Raw genomic sequence first — 26,301 nt, forward strand, 5'->3', positions numbered from 1 at the left:
GCTAATGTGTTTAGCTCATGTCAGCTAATATGTTTAGCTCATGTAAGCTAATGTGTTTAGCTCATGTCAGCTAACGTAATTAGCTCATGTCAGCTAACGTTTTTAGCCTATGTCAGCTAATGTTTTTAGCCCATGTCAGCTAACGTTATTAGCTCATGTCAGCTAATGCTTTTAGCCCATGTCAGCTAACGTTATTAGCTCATGTCAGCTAATGCTTTTAGCCCATGTCAGCTAATGTTTTTAAGCCCATGTTAGCTAACGTTTTTAGCCCATGTCAGCTAACGTAATTAGCTCATGTCAGCTAATGTTTTTAGCCCATGTCAGCTAACGTTATTAGCTCATGTCAGCTAACGTGTTTAGCCCATATCAGCTAACGTGTTTAGCCCATGTCAGCTAACGTTTTTAGCCCATGTCAGCTAACGTCTTTAGCTCATGTCAGCTAATGTTTTTAGCCCATGTCAGCTAACGTGTTTAGCCCATATCAGCTAACGTGTTTAGCCCATGTCAGCTAACGTTTTTAGCCCATGTCAGCTAACGTCTTTAGCTCATGTCAGCTAATGTTTTTAGCCCAGGTCAGCTAATGTTTTTAGCCCAGGTCAGCTAATGTTTTTAGCCCAGGTCAGCTAACGTTTTTAGCCCATGTCAGCTAACGTGTTAAGCTCATGTCTGCTATGGTTATTAGCTCATGTCAGCTAATGTTATTAGCTCTTGTCAGCTAATGTGTTTAGCTCATGTCAGCTAATGTTTTTAGCTCATGTCAGCTAACGTGTTTAGCTCATGTAAGCTAATGTTTTTAGCCCATGTCAGCTAATGTTTTTAGCCCATGTTAGCTAACGTTTTTAGCCCATGTCAGCTAACGTAATTAGCTCATGTCAGCTAATGTTTTTAGCCCATGTCAGCTAACGTTATTAGCTCATGTCAGCTAATGCTTTTAGCCCATGTCAGCTAACGTGTTTAGCTCATGTAAGCTAACGTGTTTAGCTCATGTCAGCTAATGTTATTAGCTCATGTCAGCTAATGTTTTTAGCCCATGTCAGCTAACGTTATTAGCTCATGTCAGCTAATGCTTTTAGCCCATGTCAGCTAACGTGTTTAGCTCATGTAAGCTAACGTGTTTAGCTCATGTCAGCTAATGTTATTAGCTCATGTCAGCTAATGTTATTAGCTCATGTCAGCTAATGTTATTAGCTCATGTCAGCTAATGTTATTAGCTCATGTCAGCTAATGTGTTTAGCTCATGTCAGCTAATATGTTTAGCTCATGTAAGCTAATGTGTTTAGCTCATGTAAGCTAACGTAATTAGCTCATGTCAGCTAACGTTTTTAGCCTATGTCAGCTAATGTTTTTAGCCCATGTCAGCTAATGTTATTAGCTCATGTCAGCTAATGTGTTTAGCTCATGTCAGCTAATATGTTTAGCTCATGTAAGCTAATGTGTTTAGCTCATGTAAGCTAACGTAATTAGCTCATGTCAGCTAACGTTTTTAGCCTATGTCAGCTAATGTTTTTAGCCCATGTCAGCTAATGTTATTAGCTCATGTCAGCTAATGTGTTTAGCTCATGTCAGCTAATATGTTTAGCTCATGTAAGCTAATGTGTTTAGCTCATGTCAGCTAACGTAATTAGCTCATGTCAGCTAACGTTTTTAGCCTATGTCAGCTAATGTTTTTAGCCCATGTCAGCTAACGTTATTAGCTCATGTCAGCTAATGCTTTTAGCCCATGTCAGCTAACGTTATTAGCTCATGTCAGCTAATGCTTTTAGCCCATGTCAGCTAATGTTTTTAAGCCCATGTTAGCTAACGTTTTTAGCCCATGTCAGCTAACGTAATTAGCTCATGTCAGCTAATGTTTTTAGCCCATGTCAGCTAACGTTATTAGCTCATGTCAGCTAATGCTTTTAGCCCATGTCAGCTAACGTGTTTAGCTCATGTAAGCTAACGTGTTTAGCCCATGTCAGCTAATGTTTTTTAGCTCTTGTTTTTTTTTGCCCATAGATATTGTTGTAGTGTTTGAGTCATGGCAAAATGTATAGAATTGCAACAACATTAGCTTTAAAACAGAAAAAAAAAATCTGAACCCCATGACAAAATGTGTAGAATACGTCTCTCCACCAACAAGAGATATTTTGAGCCTGTAATCGAACCCACAAATGCTGAAGCTCCCGATACTCAACTAGTCTAAACAAGGCCAGTTTTATTGCTTCTTTAAATCAGAACAAACCGTTTTCAGCTATGCTAACATAATTGCAAAAGAGTTTTCTAATGATCAATTAGCCATTGAAAATGATAAACTTGACCTCCTTCTTCCCTCTATAGACCTCCCTCTTCCCTCTCTTTATAGACCTCCCTCTTCCCTCTATAGACCTCCTTCTTCCCTCTATAGACCTCCATCTTCCCTCTATAGACCTCCCTCTTCCCTCTATAGACCTCCTTCTTCCCTCTCTTTATAGACCTTCCTCTTCCCTCTATAGACCTCCCTCTTCCCTCTATAGACCTCCCTCTTCCCTCTATAGACCTCCCTCTTCCCTCTATAGACCTCCCTCATCCCTCTATAGACCTCCCTCTTCCATCTATAGACCCCCCTCTTCCCTCTATAGACCTCCCTCTTCCCTCTATAGACCTCCCTCTTCCCTCTATAGACCTCCCTCTTCCCTCTATAGACCTCCCTCTTCCCTCTATAGACCCCCCTCTTCCCTCTATAGACCTCCCTCTTCCCTCTATAGACCTCCCTCTTCCCTCTATAGACCCCCCTCTTCCCTCTATAGACCTCCCTCTTCCCTTTATAGACCTCCCTCATCCCTCTATAGACCTCTGCTTTCTGTCCATCAACTAGGTTTGATTTCCCATGATTGGCAAAGGTCAGGGGCTTAGGTGGAATGTGGGGTTAGCACAGGGCATGTGTGTGAAAGGTTGTGTGTCCGTATGTCCAGATTTCTTTGGAATTCAGGAGAACTGTGTGAAGAAACAAACTGTTCAGTTGACATAGTGTACTTTTACATCTGCACCTCTAGCGGCACTGTGCAGTTTGACATAGTATATTTTTGTCAACTTTGTCGCAATCATTTTTAATTATTTTTTCTCTCACTCACTCCCTCTGTCCCCTCCCTCTCTCTCCCGTCTCTCACTCACTCCCTCATTCCCCTCCCTCTCTCTCCCATCTCTCTCAATCACTCCCTCTGTCCCCTCCCTCTCTCTCCTGTCTCTCTCAATCACTCCCTCTGTCCCCTCCCTCTCTCTCCTGTCTCTCCCTCACTCACTCCCTCATTCCCCTCCCTCTCTCTCCCATCTCTCTCAATCACTCCCTCTGTCCCCTCCCTCTCTCTCCCGTCTCTCACTCACTCCCTCATTCCCCTCCCTCTCTCCCCTGTCTCTCTCTCACTCCCTCATTACCCTCCCTCTCTCTCCCATCTCTCTCAATCACTCCCTCTGTCCCCTCCCTCTCTCCCCCCTGTCCCTCTCTCACTCCCTCATTACCCTCCCTCTCTCTCCCATCTCTCTCAATCACTCCCTCTGTCCCCTCCCTCTCTCCCCCCTGTCCCTCTCTCACTCCCTCATTACCCTCCCTCTCTCTCCCCTGTCTCTCTCTCCCCTGTCTCTCCCTCACTCACTCCCTCTGTCCCCTCCCTCTCTCTCCCCTGTCTCTCTCTCCCCTGTCTCTCTCTCTCTCACTCCCTCTGTCCCCTACCTCTCTCTCCCCTGTCTCTCTCTCTCTCTCTCTCTCTCTCTCTCGCACTCCCTCATTTCCCTCCCTCTCTCTCACCATCTCTCTCTCTCACTCCCTCATTCCCCTCCCTCTCTCTCACCATCTCTCTCTCTCCCCTGTCTCTCTCTCTCACGCACTCCATCTTTACCCTCCCTCTCTCCCCCCTGTCTCTCTCACTCACTCTGTCCCCTCCCTCTATCTCCCCCCATTCTCCCTCTCAGGTTATGGTGCTTGGGGGGGGGGGGGGTTTCTCTGCTCCTGTATCTCCTGTAGTGTCTCTCTCCTCTCCTCTACTCCTCTCCACTCTACTCTGTCCTTGTCCCAGCCTCCTGGCACAGCCTCCATCCAACACCCAGTAGCCTGCCTACAGAGAGCTGTGATTGGTTAAGGGGAGTGGGACTGGACTAGAGTAGGCTGGGTTAGCAGGCAGGCAGGCGGGTCCCTGCTCTACTCTGCCTCTCTGCCTGTCTCTCAACAGATGGTGGAGGTTAGAGAGTGTCATCACATCACATAGAGATTGTGTTCTCCTTCTTCCAGAGGAGCTGAGCTGTGTGGTCCACCTCTCTTCTCTGTAACCAGCAGCAAGACCAGAACCCACCAAAACCAGAACTCTACATCAGTGAAACTGGTGTGCTCTCCTGACTTCCAGGTACTGTCTAACTTTCTCTCTCTTTCTGTCTCTCTTTCAGTTTTTCTTTTCACTCTTTTTATGCTCCCAGGTTTCTTTCTGCTGCTAGAAGGTGAGATAAATCTAGTTTTCAGTATAGTCTAGTAGAGAGATTAGAGGTGAGATTAATCTAGTTTTCAGTATAGTCTAGTAGAGAGATTAGAGTTGAGATTAATCTAGTTTTCAGTATAGTCTAGTAGAGATTAGAGTTGAGATTAATCTAGTTTTCAGTACAGTCTAGTAGAGAGATTAGAGTTGAGATTAATCTAGTTTTCAGTATAGTCTAGTAGAGAGATTAGAGTTTAGATTAATCTAGTTTTCAGTATGGTCTAGTGGAGAGATTAGAGTTGAGATTAATCTCGTTTTCAGTATGGTCTAGTGGAGAGATTAGAGTTGAGATTAATCTCGTTTTCAGTATGGTCTAGTAGAGAGATTAGAGTTGAAATTAATCTAGTTTTCAGTATAGTCTAGTAGAGAGATTAGAGTTGAGATTAATCTTGTTTTCAGTATAGTCTAGTAGAGAGATTAGAATTGAGATTAATCTAGTTTTCAGTATAGTCTAGTAGAGAGATTAGAGGTGAGATTAATCTAGTTTTCAGTATAGTCTAGTAGAGAGACTATACACCTCTGTCTCTGTTTGCAGTGATTTATGGAAACATGAGCTAAGAGACAGAGTTGTTTCACATGCGCTCAAGTCGGCACAGTACTTCAGTGTGTGTGTGTGTGTGTGTGTGTGTGTGTGTGTGTGTGTGTGTGTGTGTGTGTGTGTGTGTGTGTGTGTGTGTGTGTGTGTGTGTGTGTGTGTGTGTGTGTGTGTGTGTGTACCACCACTTTAGAGTTTTGCCTCTGAAGGTTCATTCAGGTTCATTCAGGTTCATTCAGGTTCATTCAGGTTAATTATGGAGGTTTTGTCCCTTTATCATAAATACTGCATTGCTTCATTCAGGTTCATTATGGAGTTTTTGAATTGAAAGTAGAAATAGAATTGTTCAGAAATCATGCTGTCTGTCTCTTATCATCCTAGATTTTGATTGGCCCAAAGCAGGGAGTTCAACTGCCATTTCCCATGTCTCCTAGGGACAGAGCCCCCGTTTATACTGGTGGCCAGCAGATAGGTGAAACAAAGAGCTCTTACCACCTGATCGAAATACTACCATTCCATCTCACACTGGTACCATACTGCATCGTAGGAGGGTGCTGTTGCTTTCAACTGATTTTGGGCCACAAAAAAAAAAAAAGGATCAATTGATCGTTTGTCCAATGTTGCGTTGGTTGGTTCAAGGAAATAACTCTTGCTGAAATACAGAATCAATCTGATCCTGGTATGAGACCTGGGTCCGTATCAGTTATCTGACAACGTACGTGTATAGATCTGTAGTGTATAGATCTGTAGTGTATAGAGCTGTAGTGTATAGAGCTGTAGTGTATAGAGATGTAGTGTATAGAGCTGTAGTGTATAGAGCTGTAGTGTATAGATCTGTAGTGTATAGAGCTGTAGTGTATAGAGCTGTAGTGTATAGATATGTAGTGTATAGAGCTGTAGTGTATAGAGCTGTAGTGTATAGAGCTGTAGTGAATAGATCTGTAGTGTATAGATCTGTAGTGTATAGAGCTGTAGTGTATAGATCTGTAGTGTATAGATCTGTAGTGTATAGAGCTGTAGTGTATAGAGCTGTAGTGTATAGATATGTAGTGTATAGAGCTGTAGTGTATAGAGCTGTAGTGTATAGAACTGTAGTGTATAGAGCTGTAGTGAATAGATCTGTAGTGTATAGATCTGTAGTGTATAGAGCTGTAGTGTATAGAGCTGTAGTGAATAGATCTGTAGTGTATAGATCTGTAGTGTATAGATCTGTAGTGTATAGAGCTGTAGTGTATAGATATGTAGTGTATAGATCTGTAGTGTATAGAGCTGTAGTGTATAGATCTTTAGTGTATAGAGCTGTAGTGAATAGATCTGTAGTGTATAGATCTGTAGTGTATAGAGCTGTAGTGTATAGAGCTGTAGTGTATAGAGCTGTAGTGAATAGATCTGTAGTGTATAAAGCTGAAGTGTATAGAGCTGTAGTGTATAGAGCGGTAGTGTATAGATCTGTAGTGTCAGAAGTGGTGTTTTTTCCAGTTGTGACATGTATGTATTTTATATTTTAACACAACAGGAGTTATTTTGACAAATGTATTCTCCTCCGCACGTTGTTGTGTTTGATTTAGTAGATTATTTTCTTAACCCCCCCCCCCAAAAAAGATATACATGTACTATTGTAAAGTGGTTGTTCCACTGGATATCACAAGGTGAATGCACCAATTTGTAAGTCGCTCTGGATAAGAGCGTCTGCTAAATGACTTAAATGTAAATGTAAATGTACTACAGAGTGTATATGTGTTGTAGTAGTACTACAGAGTGTATATGTGTTGTAGTAGTACTACAGAGTGTATATGTGTTGTAGTAGTACTACAGAGTGTATATGTGTTGTAGTAGTACTACAGAGTGTATATGTGTTGTAGTAGTACTACAGAGTGTATATGTGTTGTAGTAGTACTACAGAGTGTATATGTGTTGTAGTAGTACTACAGAGTGTATATGTGTTGTAGTAGTACTACAGAGTGTATATGTGAATCTAAACAGTCTCCTGTAAAGGTTCCTTGGGTTTTTAAGAGCACAGCTTGAAGGAAATGTGAACAGAGTGTGGGAGTCTGCACACACACACACAGACACACACACACACAGACACGCACACAGACACACACACAGACACACAGACACACACACACACACACACAGACACACACACACACACACACACACACACACACACACACACACACACACACACACACACACACACACACACACACACACTGCAGTCGTCTATTTTGGTTGCAGAGAGTTCACAATAGAAGCCTCAAGTCTTTGCACAATCCCTCTCCAGAGTGAGAGAGGTCATGTCAGGCGAATAACTCACCCACCTGCTCTCTGTGTGTCTTATGTTATGCTGGTATTTATGGTCACTCTTCACCTCTCTCTTCTCAACCATAATGAGCGGTTCCTGAAGGACTGTGTCCTTCGTTTTTCACCTCCCTCATACAACTTACAGTCCTGTCCATTCACTGAGCTTATGGCTGATTATATTCACATGGGATCTGTGCTTTGTTGCAGTGAGTGGGAGCGAATGGGAGGGAAAGACAGAGAGAGAGAAAAGTCCTTTTCTGTGTCCTTTGTTGAAGTGTTACTGCACGTGGATGCAACATGGGCATACATAGAGAACAAGAGAGGGAGGAGGGGAGGGAGGGGGGAGGGGGGAGGGAGGGATGAAGAGGAGATAGGGGGGAACAGGAATAGAGAGAGGGGGACAGGAGGAGAGAGAGGGGGAATAGGAGGAGAGAGAGGGGGAAGAGGAGGAGAGAGAGGGGGGGCAGGAGGAGAGAGAGGGGAACAGGAGGAGAGAGAGGGGGAAGAGGAGAGAGGGGGAAGAGGAGGAGAGAGAGGGGGAAGAGGAGGAGAGAGAGGGGGAAGAGGAGGAGAGAGAGGGGGAAGAGGAGGAGAGAGAGGGGGGACAGGAGGAGAGAGGGGGGGAACAGGAGGAGAGAGGGGGGACAGGAGGAGAGAGTGGGGACAGGAATAGAGAGAGGGGGAACAGGAGGAGAGAGAGGGGGAACAGGAGGAGAGAGAAGGGGTACAGGAGGAGAGAGAGGGGGACAGGAGAGAGGGGGAATAGGAGAGAGGGGGAAGAGGAGGAGAGAGAGGGGGAACAGGAGGAGAGAGAGGGAACAGGAGGAGAGAGAGGGGCAACAGGAGGAGAGAGAGGGAACAGGAGGAGAGGGGGAACAGGAGGAGAGAGAGGGGGAACAGGAGGAGAAAGAGGGGGGACAGGAGGAGAGAGAGGGGGGACAGGAGGAGAGAGAGGGGGGACAGGAATAGAGAGAGGGGGACAGGAGAGAGGGGGAATAGGAGAGAGGGGGAACAGGAGGAGAGAGGGGGGACAGGAATAGAGAGAGGGGGAACAGGAGGAGAGAGAGGGGGAACAGGAGGAGAGAGAGGGGGAACAGGAGGAGAGAGAAGGGGAACAGGAGGAGAGAGAGGGGGAACAGGAGGAGAGAGAAGGGGAACAGGAGGAGAGAGGGGGGGACAGGAATAGAGAGAGGGGGAACAGGAGAGAGGGGGAAGAGGAGAGAGGGGGAACAGGAGGAGAGAGAGGGGGGACAGGAGGAGAGAGTGGGGACAGGAATAGAGAGAGGGAGGACAGGAATAGAGAGAGGGGGAACAGGAGGAGAGAGAGGGGGGACAGGAGGAGAGAGAGGGAACAGGAGGAGAGAGGGGGAACAGGAGGAGAGAGAGGGGGACAGGAGGAGAGAGAGGGGGACAGGAGAGAGGGGGAATAGGAGAGAGGGGGAAGAGGAGGAGAGAGAGGGGGAACAGGAGGAGAGAGAGGGAACAGGAGGAGAGAGGGGGAACAGGAGGAGAGAGAGGGGGACAGGAGGAGAGAGAGGGGGAATAGGAGAGAGGGGGAAGAGGAGGAGAGAGAGGGGGAACAGGAGGAGAGAGAGGGAACAGGAGGGAGGAGAGGGGGAACAGGAGGAGAGAGAGGGGGACAGGAGGAGAGAGAGGGGGAATAGGAGAGAGGGGGAAGAGGAGGAGAGAGAGGGGGAACAGGAGGAGAGAGAGGGAACAGGAGGAGAGAGGGGGAACAGGAGGAGAGAGAGGGGGAAGAGAAGGAGACAGAGGGGGAACAGGAGGAGAGAGGGGGAACAGGAGGAGAGAGGGGGAACAGGAGGAGAGAGAGGGGGACAGGAGGAGAGAGAGGGGGAATAGGAGAGAGGGGGAAGAGGAGGAGAGAGAGGGGGAACAGGAGGAGAGAGAGGGAACAGGAGGAGAGAGGGGGAACAGGAGGAGAGAGAGGGAACAGGAGGAGAGACGGGGAACAGGAGGAGAGAGGGGGAAGAGAAGGAGACAGAGGGGGAACAGGAGGAGAGAGAGGGGGGACAAGAGGAGAGAGAGTGGGGACAGGAGGAGAGAGAGGGGGGACAGGAGGAGAGAGAGGGAAGAAGAGAAGACAGAGGAGAAGAGGGAGAAAGAGAGGCCTCTTAGGAGTGCTTGCTCCATTATTATATAGGCTTGCACAAACACACAGACACTAACACACACACGTTATCAGAAACACACACACACACACACACACACACACACACACACACACACACACACACACACACACACACACACACACACAGACAATCTCTTCTGAGCATGGGCATTCACACGAACAGAAACAGGCAAATGGTTGCAGTCCTTGTCTTGTCATCCCTGTTGTCCCCTGATCCGCTCCCCCGGGAGCAGCAATCTGTTTCTGATTGTGAAGAGAAAGGGCCCTGCCTGTATCACTTACCACTAAGCAGGCCGTCAGAATGCACATCTATCCACTGTCATTACAATAAATCATTTATTGAATCAAATATTGAATGAGAGTGAAAGAGAGGGAGAGATGAAGAGAGAGACACAGAGAGAGAGAGAGAGAGAGAGAGAGAGAGAGAGAGAGAGAGAGAGAGGGGGGTGATGGCTGAGTGCTGTGTTCATCACCCCAGTCCCTTCTATTGCCCCCTCCCTCCCTCCCTCCTTCCCTTCCTCCCTCCCTCCTCCCTCCTTCCTCCCTCCCTCCCTCCCTCCCTCCCTCCCTCCCTCCCTCCCTCCCTCCCTCCCTCCCTCCCTCCCTCCTTCCCTTCCTCCCTCCCTCCTTCCCTTCCTCCCTCCCTCCCTCCCTCCCTCCCTCCCTCCCTCCCTCCCTCCCTCCCTTCCTCCCTCACTCCCTCCCTTCCTTCCTCCCTCCCTCCCTCCCTCCCTCCCTCCCTCCCTCCCTCCCTCCCTTCCTCCCTCCCTCCCTCCCTCCTTCCCTTCCTCCCTCCCTCCCTCCTTCCCTTCCTCCCTCCCTCCCTCCCTCCCTCCCTCCCTAATACACACAAAAGAAAACAAACAGCAACAAATAATAATCTACATCTAAAAGGGCTCATGTGTATGACAGGGCTGGATCTACTGTTATATAACGACAGACCAGCTAGATCTACTGTTATATAACGACAGACCAGCTAGATCTACTGTTATATAACGACAGACCAGCTAGATCTACTGTTATATAACGACAGACCAGCTAGATCTACTGTTATATAACGACAGACCAGCTAGATCTACTGTTATATAACGACAGACCAGCTAGATCTACTGTTATATAACGACAGACCAGCTAGATCTACTGTTATATAACGACAGACCAGCTAGATCTACTGTTATATAACGACAGACCAGCTAGATCTACTGTTATATAACGACAGACCAGCTAGATCTACTGTTATATAACGACAGACCAGCTAGATCTACTGTTATATAACGACAGACCAGCTAGATCTACTGTTATATAACGACAGACCAGCTAGATCTACTGTTATATAACGACAGACCAGCTAGATCTACTGTCTCTATGACAGACCAGCTAGATCTACTGTCTCTGTTATATAACGACAGACCAGCTAGATCTACTGTCTCTGTTATATAACGACAGACCAGCTAGATCTACTGTCTCTGTTATATAACGACAGACCAGCTAGATCTACTGTCTCATATAACGACAGACCAGCTAGATCTACTGTCTCTATGACAGACCAGCTAGATCTACTGTCTCTGTTATATAACGACAGACCAGCTAGATCTACTGTCTCTGTTATATAACGACAGACCAGCTAGATCTACTGTCTCTGTTATATAACGACAGACCAGCTAGATCTACTGTCTCTGTTATATAACGACAGACCAGCTAGATCTACTGTCTCTGTTATATAACGACAGACAGCTAGATCTACGTCTCTATGACAGACCAGCTAGATCTACTGTCTCTGATAAACGACAGACCAGCTAGATCTACTGTCTCTGTTTATGACAGACCAGCTAGATCTACTGTCTCTATGACAGACCAGCTAGATCTACTGTCTCTGTTATATAACGACAGACCAGCTAGATCTACTGTCTCTATGACAGACCAGCTAGATCTACTGTCTCTGTTATATAACGACAGACCAGCTAGATCTACTGTCTCTATGACAGACCAGCTAGATCTACTGTCTCTATGACAGACCAGCTAGATCTACTGTCTCTATGACAGACCAGCTAGATCTACTGTCTCTGTTATATAACGACAGACCAGCTAGATCTACTGTCTCTATGACAGACCAGCTAGATCTACTGTCTCTGTTATATAACGACAGACCAGCTAGATCTACTGTCTCTGTTATATAACGACAGATCAGCTAGATCTACTGTCTCTATGACAGACCAGCTAGATCTACTGTCTCTGTTATATAACGACAGACCAGCTAGATCTACTGTCTCTGTTATATAACGACAGACCAGCTAGATCTACTGTCTCTATGACAGACCAGCTAGATCTACTGTCTCTATGACAGACCAGCTAGATCTACTGTCTCTATGACAGACCAGCTAGATCTACTGTCTCTATGACAGACCAGCTAGATCTACTGTCTCTATGACAGACCAGCTAGTTCTACTGTCTCTGTTATATAATGACAGACCAGCTAGATCTACTGTCTCTATGACAGACCAGCTAGATCTACTGTCTCTATGACAGACCAGCTAGATCTACTGTCTCTATGACAGACCAGCTAGTTCTACTGTCTCTGTTATATAATGACAGACCAGCTAGATCTACTGTCTCTGTTATATAATGACAGACCAGCTAGATCTGCTGTCTCTGTTATATAATGACAGACCAGCTAGATCTACTGTCTCTGTTATATAATGACAGACCAGCTAGATCTACTGTCTCTATGACAGACCAGCTAGATCTACTGTCTCTGTGACAGACCAGCTAGATCTACTGTCTCTGTGACAGACCAGCTAGATCTACTGTCTCTGTGACAGACCAGCTAGATCTACTATCTCTGTTATATAATGACAGACCAGCTAGATCTACTATCTCTGTCATATAATGACAGACCAGCTAGATCTACTGTCTCTATGACAGACCAGCTAGTTCTACTGTCTCTGTTATATAATGACAGACCAGCTAGTTCTACTGTCTCTGTTATATAATGACAGACCAGCTAGATCTACTGTCTCTGTTATATAACGACAGACCAGCTAGATCTACTGTCTCTATGACAGACCAGCTAGTTCTACTGTCTCTGTTATATAACGACAGACCAGCTAGATCTACTGTCTCTATGACAGACCAGCTAGATCTACTGTCTCTATGACAGACCAGCTAGATCTACTGTCTCTATGACAGACCAGCTAGATCTACTGTCTCTATGACAGACCAGCTAGTTCTACTGTCTCTGTTATATAAATGACAGACCAGCTAGATCTACAGTCTCTGTTATATAATGACAGACCAGCTAGATCTACTGTCTCTGTTATATAATGACAGACCAGCTAGATCTACTGTCTCTGTTATATAATGACAGACCAGCTAGATCTACTGTCTCTATGACAGACCAGCTAGATCTACTGTCTCTGTGACAGACCAGCTAGATCTACTGTCTCTGTGACAGACCAGCTAGATCTACTGTCTCTGTGACAGACCAGCTAGATCTACTATCTCTGTTATATAATGACAGACCAGCTAGATCCACTGTCTCTGTTATATAATGACAGACCAGCTAGATCTACTGTCTCTGTTATATAATGACAGACCAGCTAGATCTACTGTCTCTGTTATATAATGACAGACCAGCTAGATGTACTGTCTCTGTTATATAATGACAGACCAGCTAGTTCTACTGTCTCTGTTATATAATGACAGACCAGCTAGATCTACTGTCTCTATGACAGACCAGCTAGTTCTACTGTCTCTGTTATATAATGACAGACCAGCTAGATCTACTGTCTCTGTTATATAACGACAGACCAGCTAGATCTACTGTCTCTTATGACACACCAGCTAGTTCTACTGTCTCTGTTATATAACGACAGACCAGCTAGATCTACTGTCTCTATGACAGACCAGCTAGATCTACTGTCTCTATGACAGACCAGCTAGATCTACTGTCTCTATGACAGACCAGCTAGTTCTACTGTCTCTGTTATATAATGACAGACCAGCTAGATCTACTGTCTCTATGACAGACCAGCTAGATCTACTGTCTCTGTGACAGACCAGCTAGTTCTACTGTCTCTGTTATATAATGACAGACCAGCTAGATCTACTGTCTCTATGACAGACCAGCTAGATCTACTGTCTCTATGACAGACCAGCTAGATCTACTGTCTCTATGACAGACCAGCTAGATCTACTGTCTCTATGACAGACCAGCTAGTTCTACTGTCTCTGTTATATAAATGACAGACCAGCTAGATCTACTGTCTCTGTTATATAATGACAGACCAGCTAGATCTACTGTCTCTGTTATATAATGACAGACCAGCTAGATCTACTGTCTCTGTTATATAATGACAGACCAGCTAGATCTACTGTCTCTATGACAGACCAGCTAGATCTACTGTCTCTGTGACAGACCAGCTAGATCTACTGTCTCTGTGACAGACCAGCTAGATCTACTGTCTCTGTGACAGACCAGCTAGATCTACTATCTCTGTTATATAATGACAGACCAGCTAGATCTACTGTCTCTGTTATATAATGACAGACCAGCTAGATCTACTGTCTCTGTTATATAATGACAGACCAGCTAGATCTACTGTCTCTGTTATATAATGACAGACCAGCTAGATGTACTGTCTCTGTTATATAATGACAGACCAGCTAGTTCTACTGTCTCTGTTATATAATGACAGACCAGCTAGATCTACTGTCTCTGTTATATATTGACAGACCAGCTAGATCTACTGTCTCTATGACAGACCAGCTAGTTCTACTGTCTCTGTTATATAATGACAGACCAGCTAGTTCTACTGTCTCTGTTATATAATGACAGACCAGCTAGATCTACTGTCTCTATGACAGACCAGCTAGTTCTACTGTCTCTGTTATATAATGACAGACCAGCTAGATCTACTGTCTCTGTTATATAATGACAGACCAGCTAGTTCTACTGTCTCTGTTATATAATGACAGACCAGCTAGATCTACTGTCTCTGTTATATAATGACAGACCAGCTAGTTCTACTGTCTCTATGACAGACCAGCTAGATCTACTGTCTCTGTTATATAATGACAGACCAGCTAGATCTACTGTCTCTATGACAGACCAGCTAGTTCTATTGTCTCTGTTATATAACGACAGACCAGCTAGATCTACTGTCTCTGTTATATAACGACAGACCAGCTAGATCTACTGTCTCTGTTATATAACGACAGACCAGCTAGATCTACTGTCTCTGTTATATAACGACAGACCAGCTAGATCTACTGTCTATATTATAATATTATAGGCTGCTTTTGACCGGAGCCCTATAGTGGACTAAATAGAGAATAAAGTCCCATGTTTGCATGCATACTCAATTTGGGTCCTTTCTTATACCTGTTCCATGAGTAACCTGCTCTAAGGAGAATGCAAGCCTGACTGTTTTCACTGACTACACAGGTGAATGATGCACTCACACAATGAATGAGTCAACACCAGGGCCGATCCTTAGGACAACAATAGGTTCTCTATCTTTCTCTGCCTCCGTGTCACAACGAAAAGCCCAGTACGTGAAAGTTGAGTTCATGTGTTATAAAACGTGTGCCAAACTTCTCAATTCAGTGAACAATGAAGAAACATTAATCTCTGGGAATATTGAACTGGGTAAAACTCTTTCTATCTCATTCTCTCTCGTTCTTTCATTCTCTCTCTCTCTCTCCTCTCTCGCCCTGTCTCTCTCTCTCATATCTCTCTTTCTCATCTCTCTCTCTTTCATCTCTCTCTTTCTCTCTCTCTCGTTCTTTCATTCTCTCGCTCTCTCTCTCTCTCCTCTCTCGCCCTCTCTCTCTCTCTCTCTCATATCTCTCTTTCTCATCTCTCTTTCTCTCTCATCTCTCTTTCTCTCTCTCGTTCTTTCATTCTCTCTCTCATCTCTCTCTCTCTTTCTTTCTCTCTCGTTCTTTCATTCTCTCTCTCATCTCTCTCTCTTTCTCTCTCTCTCGTTCTTTCATTCTCTCTCTCATCTCTCATCTCTCATCTCTCTCTCTCCTCTCTCTCATCTCTCCTCTCCTCTCTCTCATCTCTCCTCTCTCCCTCTCTCTCTCTCCTCTCTCTCATCTCTCCTCTCTCTCTCTCCTCTCTCTCTCTCCTCTCTCTCATCTCTCCTCTCTCTCATCTCTCTCATCTCTCCTCTCTCTCTCTCCTCCCTCTCTCCTCTCTCTCATCTCTCCTCTCTCTCTCTCCTCTCTCTCATCTCTCCTCTCTCTCTCTCCTCTCTCTTTCTCTCATCTCCATCTCCTCTCTCTTATCTCTCCTCTCTCTTTCTCTCATCTCTCTCTCCTCTCTCCCATCTCTCTCTCATCTCTCCTCTCCTCTCCTCTCTCTCTCCTCTCTCATCTCTCTCTCCTATCTCTCTCTCATCTCTCCTCTCCTCTCTCTCATCTCTCTCTCCTCTCTCATCTCTCTCATCTCTCTCTCATCTCTCTCATCTCTCTCTCATCTCTCTCTCTCATCTCTCCTCTCTCTCATCTCTCTCTCATCTCTCATCTCTCTTTCTCTCATCTCCATCTCTCTCCTTTCTCTCATCTCTCCTCTCTCTTTCTCTCCTCTCTCTCAACTGGAGGATATGTTGTTGTACATTAACGCCCTTTTATACATATATAATAATAATAATGTAATAATATATGCCATTTAGCAGACGCTTGCCTTACAGTCATTCTTGCATACATTTTACATATGTAAATATAAAGTACCTTCAGAAAGTATCCTTGACTTTTTCCACAATTTGTTGTGTTACAAAGTGGGATTAAAATGGATTCAATTGTCATATATTTTTCCCACTGTGCTGTAATGTTTTCACACAAGTTCTGAACCTTTCTCTATTCTCATAGTTTCTACAGATTGTAAATAAAATATTTATATTTTTACTGAAAGTATGAATATAGTATTGATCAACTAACTTTTTAAATCACCCAGCAGTTTGCTATTTGCAGAGTTAGCAGCTCCAGTGAACACAGATATATCTTGATTACAGAAGTATTTATCCAGCCTAAGTCAATATGTTGTTGTTTCTGTCGAACTGCTTTGTTTTATCTTGGCCAGGTCGCAGTTGTAAATGAGTACTTGTTCTCAACTAGCCTACCTGGTTAAATAAAAAATTAAAATGAAATAAAATAAAAAATAAATACAAAATTTAGAATCAACTTTGGCAGTGATTACAGCACTACATTTTTCAGGGTTAATCTCGAAAAGCTTTGCACACTTAGATTGTATAATATTAGTATGTTTTATTTTTTTTTTTAATCTTCAAGTTCTGCCAAGTTGGTTGTTAATCACCGATGTGTTCAAAACAGACTGGACCAGGATCTTAATTATATTCTGTTTGTTTTTATCCTAAGACTTTGTATTCAGTACAGAAAGTTCATTTCTTTTCCATATGTTTCGCAGTTCTACTTGAGTGCCTTGTTGCAAACAGGCTTCCTTCTCTTCTTTTCTGTACAGGCTTTTTTTTCTGTCATTTATACACATCAGACCAACAAATATTTTTATTTGACATAGGAATCATTGCAAAAACTCTCAATTACCTCAACTAGCCGGTGCCCCCGCACATTGACTCTGTACCGGTACCCCCCCCCTGTATAAAGCCTCGCTATTGTTATTTTACTTAAATTATTTGTAACTTTTATTTTACATTTTTTACTTATCACTTTTTTTTCTTAAAACTTCATAAAGCATTGTTAGTTAAGGGCTTGTTGTATTCGGCGCATGTGACAAATACGATTTGATTTGTATGATCCCTTGTACACAATTTTTAGGTCCCAGTCTTTGGAACTTAGTTTTTTTTCTATTATATTATGACATCATAATGACTACATCTGAATGCTTCTTCAGAGGAGATTTCGCTCCTGCAGACAGTGAGTCACGTGATCGTGGCTTGATATATAAAGCAGGCAGACAGGCTTTGAGGCATTCAGTTACTGTTTCGATTGTGTGCAAGTGCATATGTATGTTTCAGAGTAGAGTACATAGACGTTTTGCACAGTTACCACCACATCACATACTAGTTAACTAGTTACCTAGCTAATTAAGAAGAAAATAGCTAACTAACTAACGACTAACTAACTAAGGCTCAACCAATCAAAAAATGGATAATAATGACTTTGCCTCTGATTATCCTACGAATGGAAATTTTACTCCCAGTAAACAGTGTTAGCTATATAAACATACCTAGATACAGGCTAACCTCCCAGTAGACAGTGATAGTTAGATAAACTAAGCAAGATAAAGGTTAAACTTTAGGAGCAAAACATCGGTCTTAGGTCTTCGGGGCAAGGTCACCATGGCAACCTTTGACAAACCTACAATAACTTATGATGCTGCCCTTCATCTACACTGTCTCTTGCTCGTCCCAACAAGATAGTTTGGCTGATACTACACATATCTGGGGGCCTTCTCCAGGAGGCCCTGATGGTCACATATCTTCAGGAGGCCATGATGGCGCTCTTGAAAGGTTTAAAGAGAGATTTCCAGGAGGCTTCTCCTTTCTATATGTAAAATAAATATTTAAATACATATGTGCATACATATATATATATATATATATATAGCAAAGAACGACCCCTCATTTGCCTCCAGAACAGCCTGAATTCTTTGTGGCGATCAAACATTTCTCATTTGGTATCAAGGGATTTAATGTGGGCAAAGAAAACATTCCCCACACCATTACACCACCAGCCTGTACCGTTGACCCCAGGCAGGATGTGGCCATGGACTCATGCTGCTTACGCCACTTCCTGACTCTGCCATCCGCATTACGCAACAGGAACCAGGATTCGTCGGACCAGGCGATGTTTTTCCACTCCTCAATTGTCCAGTGGTGATGTCACGTGCCCACTGGAGCTACTTCTTCTTGTTTTTAGCTGAGTGGAACCCGGTGTGGTCGTCTAGTACTAGAGAGACCAGAGAGAGCAGAGAGAGAGCAATAGAGAGACCAGAGAGACCAGAGAGAGAGCAATAGAGAGACCAGAGAGACCAGAGAGAGAGTGATAGAGAGACCAGAGAGAGAGCAATAGAGACCAGAGAGACCAGAGAGAGAGCAATAGAGAGACCAGAGAGACCAGAGAGAGAGTGATAGAGAGACCAGAGAGAGAGCAATAGAGAGACCAGAGAGAGAGCAATAGAGAGACCAGAGAGACCAGAGAGAGAGCAATAGAGAGACCAGAGAGAGCAGAGAGAGAGCAATAGAGAGACCAGAGAGACCAGAGAGAGAGCAATAGAGAGCAGAGAGAGAGCAATAGAGAGAGCAGAGAGAGAGCAATAGAGAGCAGAGAGAGAGCAATAGAGAGCAGAGAGAGAGCAATAGAGAGAGCAGAGAGAGAGCAATAGAGAGACCAGAGAGAGAGCGATAGAGAGACCAGAGAGACCAGAGAGAGAGCAATAGAGAGACCAGAGAGAGAGTGATAGAGAGACCAGAGAGAGAGTGATAGAGAGACCAGAGAGAGAGCGATAGAGAGACCAGAGAGAGAGTGATAGAGAGACCAGAGAGAGAGTGATAGAGAGACCAGAGAGACCAGAGAGAGAGCAATAGAGAGACCAGAGAGAGAGTGATAGAGAGACCAGAGAGAGAGTGATAGAGAGACCAGAGAGAGAGTGATAGAGAGACCAGAGAGAGAGCGATAGAGAGACCAGAGAGACCAGAGAGAGAGCGATAGAGAGACCAGAGAGAGAGCAATAGAGAGACCAGAGAGAGAGCGATAGAGAGACCAGAGAGAGAGAGTGAAAGAGAGACCAGAGAGAGAGCAATAGAGAGCAGAGAGAGAGTGATAGAGAGACCAGAGAGAGAGTGATAGAGAGACCAGAGAGAGAGTGAAAGAGAGACCAGAGAGAGAGTGATAGAGAGACCAGAGAGAGAGTGAAAGAGAGACCAGAGAGAGAGAGTGAAAGAGAGACCAGAGAGAGAGCGATAGAGAGACCAGAGAGAGAGCGATAGAGAGACCAGAGAGAGAGCGATAGAGAGACCAGAGAGAGAGTGAAAGAGAGAGTGAAAGAGAGACCAGAGAGAGAGCGATAGAGAGAGAGGCAGAGAGAGAGAGCGATAGAGAGAGAGGCAGAGAGAGAGAGCGATAGAGAGAGAGGCAGAGAGAGAGAGCAATAGAGAGAGAGGCAGAGAGAGAGCGATAGAGAGACGAGAGCGATACAGAGACCAGAGAGCGAGCGATAGAGAGACCAGAGCGAGCCAGGAGCATAGGAGAAAGTATGGATTAGACAGAAATATATGATGCAGAGAACAAAAAGAGAATTATAACGTGAGAGAGAGAGAGAATCTCCTGATTTGGCTATGAACACCGGTTCCCATATTTCAGCCCTGTCCTGATAACACCGGTTCCCATATTTCAGCCCTGTCCTGATAACACCGGTTCCCATATTTCAGCCCTGTCCTGATAACACCAGTTCCCATATTTCAGCCCTGTCCTGATAACACCGGTTCCCATATTTCAGCCCTGTCCTGATAACACCAGTTCCCATATTTCAGCCCTGTCCTGATAACACCGGTTCCCATATTTCAGCCCTGTCCTGATAACACCGGTTCCCATATTTCAGCCCTGTCCTGGTAACACCGGTTCCCATATTTCAACCCTGTCCTGATAACACCGGTTCCCATATTTCAACCCTGTCCTGGTAACACCGGTTCCCATATGTTCTCCAAAAGTTGCTCTAATCCTGCAGGGAAATGAGAGCTGGGTGGACGCCACCGGGTCTGGTACACTGAGGAGAGCCTGTGTAAGGAGAAGGCCCTGGGTGTCCTTATTAGGCAGGGGCCAGAGGGGGGTAAGCCTAAGTGTCCATAAAGACTGGTCCAACATCTCCCACACTGTTCCCCAGCCCAGGGTTATACTACAAAGCAGGATCAACTAACTCTGATTAAATAAAAACATAAATAACTTTAGATTTTCTGGTTCATTAAGAAAGCTAAACTTAGATATTGTGTTCATTGGGGTTGTTGAATCAGTTGGACCATGCCCATTTCAAGCTAGTCTCCCCCCCCCCCCCAAAAAAAATGTTATGTTTTCAGAATATTTAGGCTACTGACCTGGCTAACTCATTGATTCTGTGACATACCCCTCGGATCTTTGAAAACTATAAATCAACAGATATTTGGATTTAACAACAGCTGGCGCACAATCTCTAATATTAAAGAAGACTTGAGGTTCTGCTATATTAGCTGTCTATTTACCACCACAAACCGATGCTGGCACTAAGACCGAGCTGTAAAGGGCCATAACTAAACAAGAAAATGCTCATCCAGAGGCGGCACTCCTAGTAGCGATTTTAATGCGTGAGAATGCTGTTCATTGACTACAGCTCAGCGTTCAACACCATAATGCCCTCCAAGCTCATCACTAAGCTAAGGACCCTGGGACTAAACACCTCCCTCTGCAACTGGATCCTGGACTTCCTGAAGGGCCGCCCCCAGGTGGTAAGGGTAGGCAACAACACATCTGCCATGCTGACCCACAACACGGTGGCCCCTCAGGGGTGTGTGCTTAGGCCCCTCCTGTACACCCTGTTCAACCATGACTGTGTGGCCGTGCACAACTCCAACACCATCATTAACTACGACGGTAGGCCTGATCCCCCCCCGACGACAATGGTGCCAGGACAACAACCTCACCCTCAACGTCAGCACGACAAATAAGCTGTTTGTGGACTACAGAAAGCAGGTCGTGGAGCGGGTTGAAAGCTTGATGTTCCTTGGTTCATATCACTAAGGTTCTATCATGGTCTACACATAACACACCTCTGAAGAGGGCACGACAATGCCTCTTCCCCCTCAGGAGGCTGAACATTTTTGGCATGGGCCCTCAGATCCTCAAAAAGTTCTACAGCTGCACCATTGAGAGCACCTTGATTGGCTGCATCACCATTGAGAGCACCTTGATTGGCTGCATCACCATTGAGAGCACCTTGATTGGCTGCATCACCATTGAGAGCACCTTGATTGGCTGCATCACCGCCTGGTATGGCAACTTCTTGGCATCATCGCTACAGAGCGTAATGTGTACAGCCCAGCACATCACTGGGGCCAAGCTCCCTGCCATCCAGGACCTCTACACCAGGCGATGTCAGAGGAAGGCCATAAAAATTGTCAAAGACTCCAGCCACCAAAGTCATAGACTGTTCTCTCTGCTACCTCAAGGCAAGCTGTACCGATGCACAAGTCTGAAACCAACAGGACCCTGAACAGCTTCTACCCCCAAGCCATTAGACTGCTAAATAGTTAACCAAATATACTGACAAAAATATAAACACAACATGTAAAGTGTTGGTACCATGTTTCATGAGCTCAAATAAAATATCCCCGAAATGTTCCATATGCACAAAAAGCTTATTTGTCTCAAATGTTGTGCACACATTAGTTTACATCCCTGTTAAGTGAGCATTTCTCATTTGCCAAGATAATCCATCCACCTGACAGGTGTGGCATATCAAGAAGCTGATTAAACAGCATGACCATTACACAGGTGCACCTTGTGCTGTCTGTAATGAAGCCCTTTTGTTGGGAAAAACTCATTCTGATTGGCTGAGCCTGACTCCCCAGTGTGTGGGCCTGGTTCCCAAATGGATGGGCCTATGCCCTCCCAGGCACACCCGTGGCTGCGCCCCTGCCCAGTCATGTGAAATCCATAGATTAGGGCGTAATGAATTTATTTTAATGACTGACTTCCTTGTATGAACTGTAACTCATTAAAATCTTGAAATTGTTTCGTTTTGCGTTTATATTTTTGTCCAGTATAGCTACCTGGACTATCTGCATTGACCCTTTTTGCACAAACTTTTTTAACTCATCACATATGCTGCTGCTACTGTTTATTGTGTGTCCCTTTAATCCTAGTTATACACTATATATACAAAAGTATGCGGACACCCCTTCAAATTAGTGGATTCGGCTATTTCAGCTAAACCCGTTGCTGACAGGTGTATAAAATTGAGCACACCGCCATGCAATCTCCATAGACAAACATTGGCAGTAGAAGGGGTCTTACTGAAGAGCTCAGTGACATTCAACATGGCACCGTCAAGGACGCCACCTTTTGAACAAGTCAGTTCGTAAAATGTCTGCCCTGTTAGAGATGCCCTGGTCAACTGTAAGTGCTGTTATTGTGAAGTGGAAATGTCTAGGAGCAACAACGGCTCAGCCGCGAAGTGGTAGGCCACACAAGCTCACAGAACGGGACCCCCGAGTGCTGAAGCGCATAAAAATCGTCTGTCCTGAGTTGCAACACTTCCTACTGAGTTCCAAATTACCTCTGGAAGCAACATCAGCACAAGAACTGATTTCGGGAGCTTCAAGAAATGTGTTTCCATGGCCAAGCAGCCGCCCACAAGCCTAAGGTCACCATGCGCAATGCTAAGCGTCGGCTGGAGGGGTGTAAAGCTCATCGCCATTGGAGCAGTGGAAACGTGTTCTCTGGAGTGATGAATCACGCTTCACCAACTGGTAGTCCAACGGACGAATCTGGGTTTGGCACATCATGGGAATTTTCAGATGGGTTAAACGGAAACTGAAATCTGGACTGCAGGTCTATAACCTCTCAGATAGCGTTAACTCCTGCAGAATTAAGCATTTCTTGCAATAAATTAGATACCAAATGTAGGCTAAAGTTGGACTTGGGAACAGGAGTGGAGAAATATGATTTCTTTCTTTCAGAATCGTGAGAGAATATGAATGAACAGTTAGATGCCGTCTGTGTAGAGGTGCTATTTTTATCAGCGTCTTAAAAGCTGATAGTATTTCAACCACAGGAGGTTGGTGGCACCTTAATTTGGGAGGACGGGCTCGTGGTAATTGCTGGAGCGTAAAAGGTGGAATGGCAACAAATACATCCATGTGTTTGATTCCATTCCGTTTGCTCCGTTCCAGCCATTATTATGAGCCATCCTCCCCTTAGCAGCCTCCACTGATTTCAACCACATAAAATATGAATCCAAACCTAAATCTTATCAGAAACATGTTGGGTCATTTTCAAAGCTTTCTATTTCCTTCCAAAAATCCGGTCAAACTGATGTAATTTGAACATTTTCCAAAGAAAATCTTTCCAGTTTTTTAAATAATTGCATTTTCTCCCCGGTCCCTAAACTTCTTTACTCTGTGAATGAAGCAGAGATGACAGAGAGCTGTACCTATGGCAACTAAATTGAAGCAAGTCATTCTATCGATTTGTGACATTATTCGAGTGAGCAAGGGTTTATCTACTCTTCTAGGGCAATATATAATGACAGAAGAGAAACAACAGTACATATACAGTGGCAAGAAAAAGTATGTGAACCCTTTGGAATTACCTGGATTTCTGCATAAATTGGTCATAAAATTTGAACTGATCTTCATCTTAGTCACAACAATAGACAAACACAGTGTTCACCTCCTCTCGCCTTGACAACACCTCCTCTAGCCTTGACAACACCTCCTCTAGCCTTGACAACACCTCCTCTAGCCTTGACAACACCTCCTCTATCCTTGACAACACCTCCTCTAGCCTTGACAACACCTCCTCTGTCCTTGACAACACCTCCGCTAGCCTTGACAACACCTCCGCTAGCCTTGACAACACCTCCTCTGGCCTTGACAACACCTCCGCTAGCCTTGACAACACCTCCGCTAGCCTTGACAACACCTCCGCTAGCCTTGACAACACCTCCTCAAGCCTTGACAACACCTCCTCTGTCCTTGACAACACCTCCGCTAGCCTTGACAACACCTCCGCTAGCCTTGACAACACTTCCTCTGGCCTTGACAACACCTCCGCTAGCCTTGACAACACCTCCGCTAGCCTTGACAACACCTCCTCTGGCCTTGACAACACCTCCTCTGGCCTTGACAACACCTCCGCTAGCCTTGACAACACCTCCGCTAGCCTTGACAACAACTCCGCTAGCCTTGACAACACCTCCTCTGGCCTTGACAACACCTCCGCTAGCCTTGACAACACCTCCGCTGGCCTTGACAACACCTCCTCTGGCCTTGACAACACCTCCTCTGGCCATGACAACACCTCCTCTAGCCTTGACAACACCTCCTCTAGCCCAGACAACACCTCCTCTCGCCTAGACAACACCTCCTCTCACCTTGACAACACCTCCTCTAGCCTTGACAACACCTCCTCTAGCCTTGACAACACCTCCTCTGGCCTTGACAACACCTCCTCTGGCCTTGACAACACCTCCTCTAGCCTTGACAACACCCCCTCTCGCCTTGACAACACCCCCTCTCACCTTGACAACACCTCCTCTCGCCTTGACAACACCTCCTCTCGCCTTGACAACACCTCCTCTCGCCTTGACAACACCTCCTCTCGCCTAGACAACACCTCCTCTCACCTTGACAACACCTCCTCTCGCCTTGACAACATCTCCTCTCGCCTTGACAAGACCTCCTCTAGCCTTGACAACTGTCCTGATGATCAGAACTCCTCAAACTTCTAGAATTGGAACCCTCCATCCATTTTGTTCATTGTGTTGCTGAGCATGAGAAGTTAGGTTCTGTTGGGGGGAGCAGTTCAGTGTGGAGGTTCAAATCTAAAACAGATGCCTTTGGGACCCTGAGCTAAATCAGTCACATATAAAATGACCTGGTCGTTAGGGACAATGGCCATGTTAAAGCAACTCAAATCTCCCTTCTCTACTCTCTCTCTCTCTCTTTCCCTCTCTCTTTTTGATTTCCTTTCCTCTCTCTCTCTCTCCCATTCAGCCTTGTCCCCCCTCACTACCTATGTCTCTCTCTCTCTCTCTCTCTCTCTCTCTCTCTCTCTCTCTCTCTCTCCCATTCACTCTGGTCCCCCTCACTATCTATGTCTCTCTCTCTCCCATTCACCTTGGTCCCCCCTCACTATCTATGTCTCTCTCTCTCTCTCTCTCTCTCTCTCTCTCTCTCTCTCTCCCATTCACTCTGGTCCCCCCTCACTATCTAGGTCTCTCTCTCTCCCATTCACCCTGGTCCCCCCTCACTATCTATGTCTCTCTCTCTCCCATTCACCCTGGTCCTTCCACACTATCTATGTCTCTCTCTCTCCCATTCACCCTGGTCCCCCCTCACTATCTATGTCTCTCTCTCTCCCATTCACCCTGGTCCTTCCACACTATCTATGTCTCGCTCTCTCTCCCATTCACCCTGATCCTCCCTCACTATCTATGTCTCTCTCTCTCAATTCAATTTAAATTCAAGAGTAGTATGAGGGTTTCTTATGTTTTCAACTGCTGCCATGCACCTGCAACAAAGATAGTTCAGTTGTGCGAGTGCCTTTTGCATTTTAAACCTCTGAAATCAACATCATTTTTTACATTTAACTCTAAATTAAATTACTTCACCAAATCGGTGCGGAAACAAGCTAATTGTTTACATGCATTGGACCGACAAATGTAGGGCAAGAGATGTGACTGAAATTTTGCGGGTTGGGGAGAGAACGAGAGAGGGTGGAGGAGGAGGCTTGGCTGGGTATCTTGTTATAACATGCATTATCTGAATTAGGTCTACAGAATTATATTTAGGAGAAGCGGCTACTATGGAGGAACTTTGAATGTCCTTTGAGCTAGCTAGCTAACAAGCTTGTGTTTGCAGAGGGGCACCAGAATTAACAACACGTCTTACCTTTTAGTAGTTAATAAATCCAATGTGAAACGTGATTACTTTAGTATCCTTAACTAGCATTGAAAAAGGGGGAATCCATTCTTCTCTAATTAAAAAATCTCTCTCCCTAATTTCTGAATCACGCTTGTAATGTCAGTGAGCTACAGTAACCTACGCTTAGGAGTGGGAGGGGCAGGTATATAGGTATACTGCCTACACACACAC

At 45.1% G+C, this 26,301-nt stretch overlaps 1 protein-coding gene across 1 annotated transcript in view; it reads left to right on the forward strand.

Annotated features, from left to right (window-relative positions):
- Window positions 1–4,154: 4,154 nt before the first annotated feature.
- Window positions 4,155–26,301, forward strand: part of LOC106579714 (extracellular sulfatase Sulf-1) — a 96,457-nt gene continuing 74,310 nt past the window's right edge. Inside the window, exon 1 of the mRNA XM_045702807.2 lies at window positions 4,155–4,352. The gene's annotated coding sequence lies outside the window, so the exon portion shown is untranslated. The remainder of the gene's footprint in view (window positions 4,353–26,301) is intronic.

This window comes from Salmo salar, chromosome 19 (genome assembly GCF_965601325.2).
Source record: "Salmo salar chromosome 19, fSalSal1, whole genome shotgun sequence".
NCBI lineage: Eukaryota > Metazoa > Chordata > Actinopteri > Salmoniformes > Salmonidae > Salmo > Salmo salar.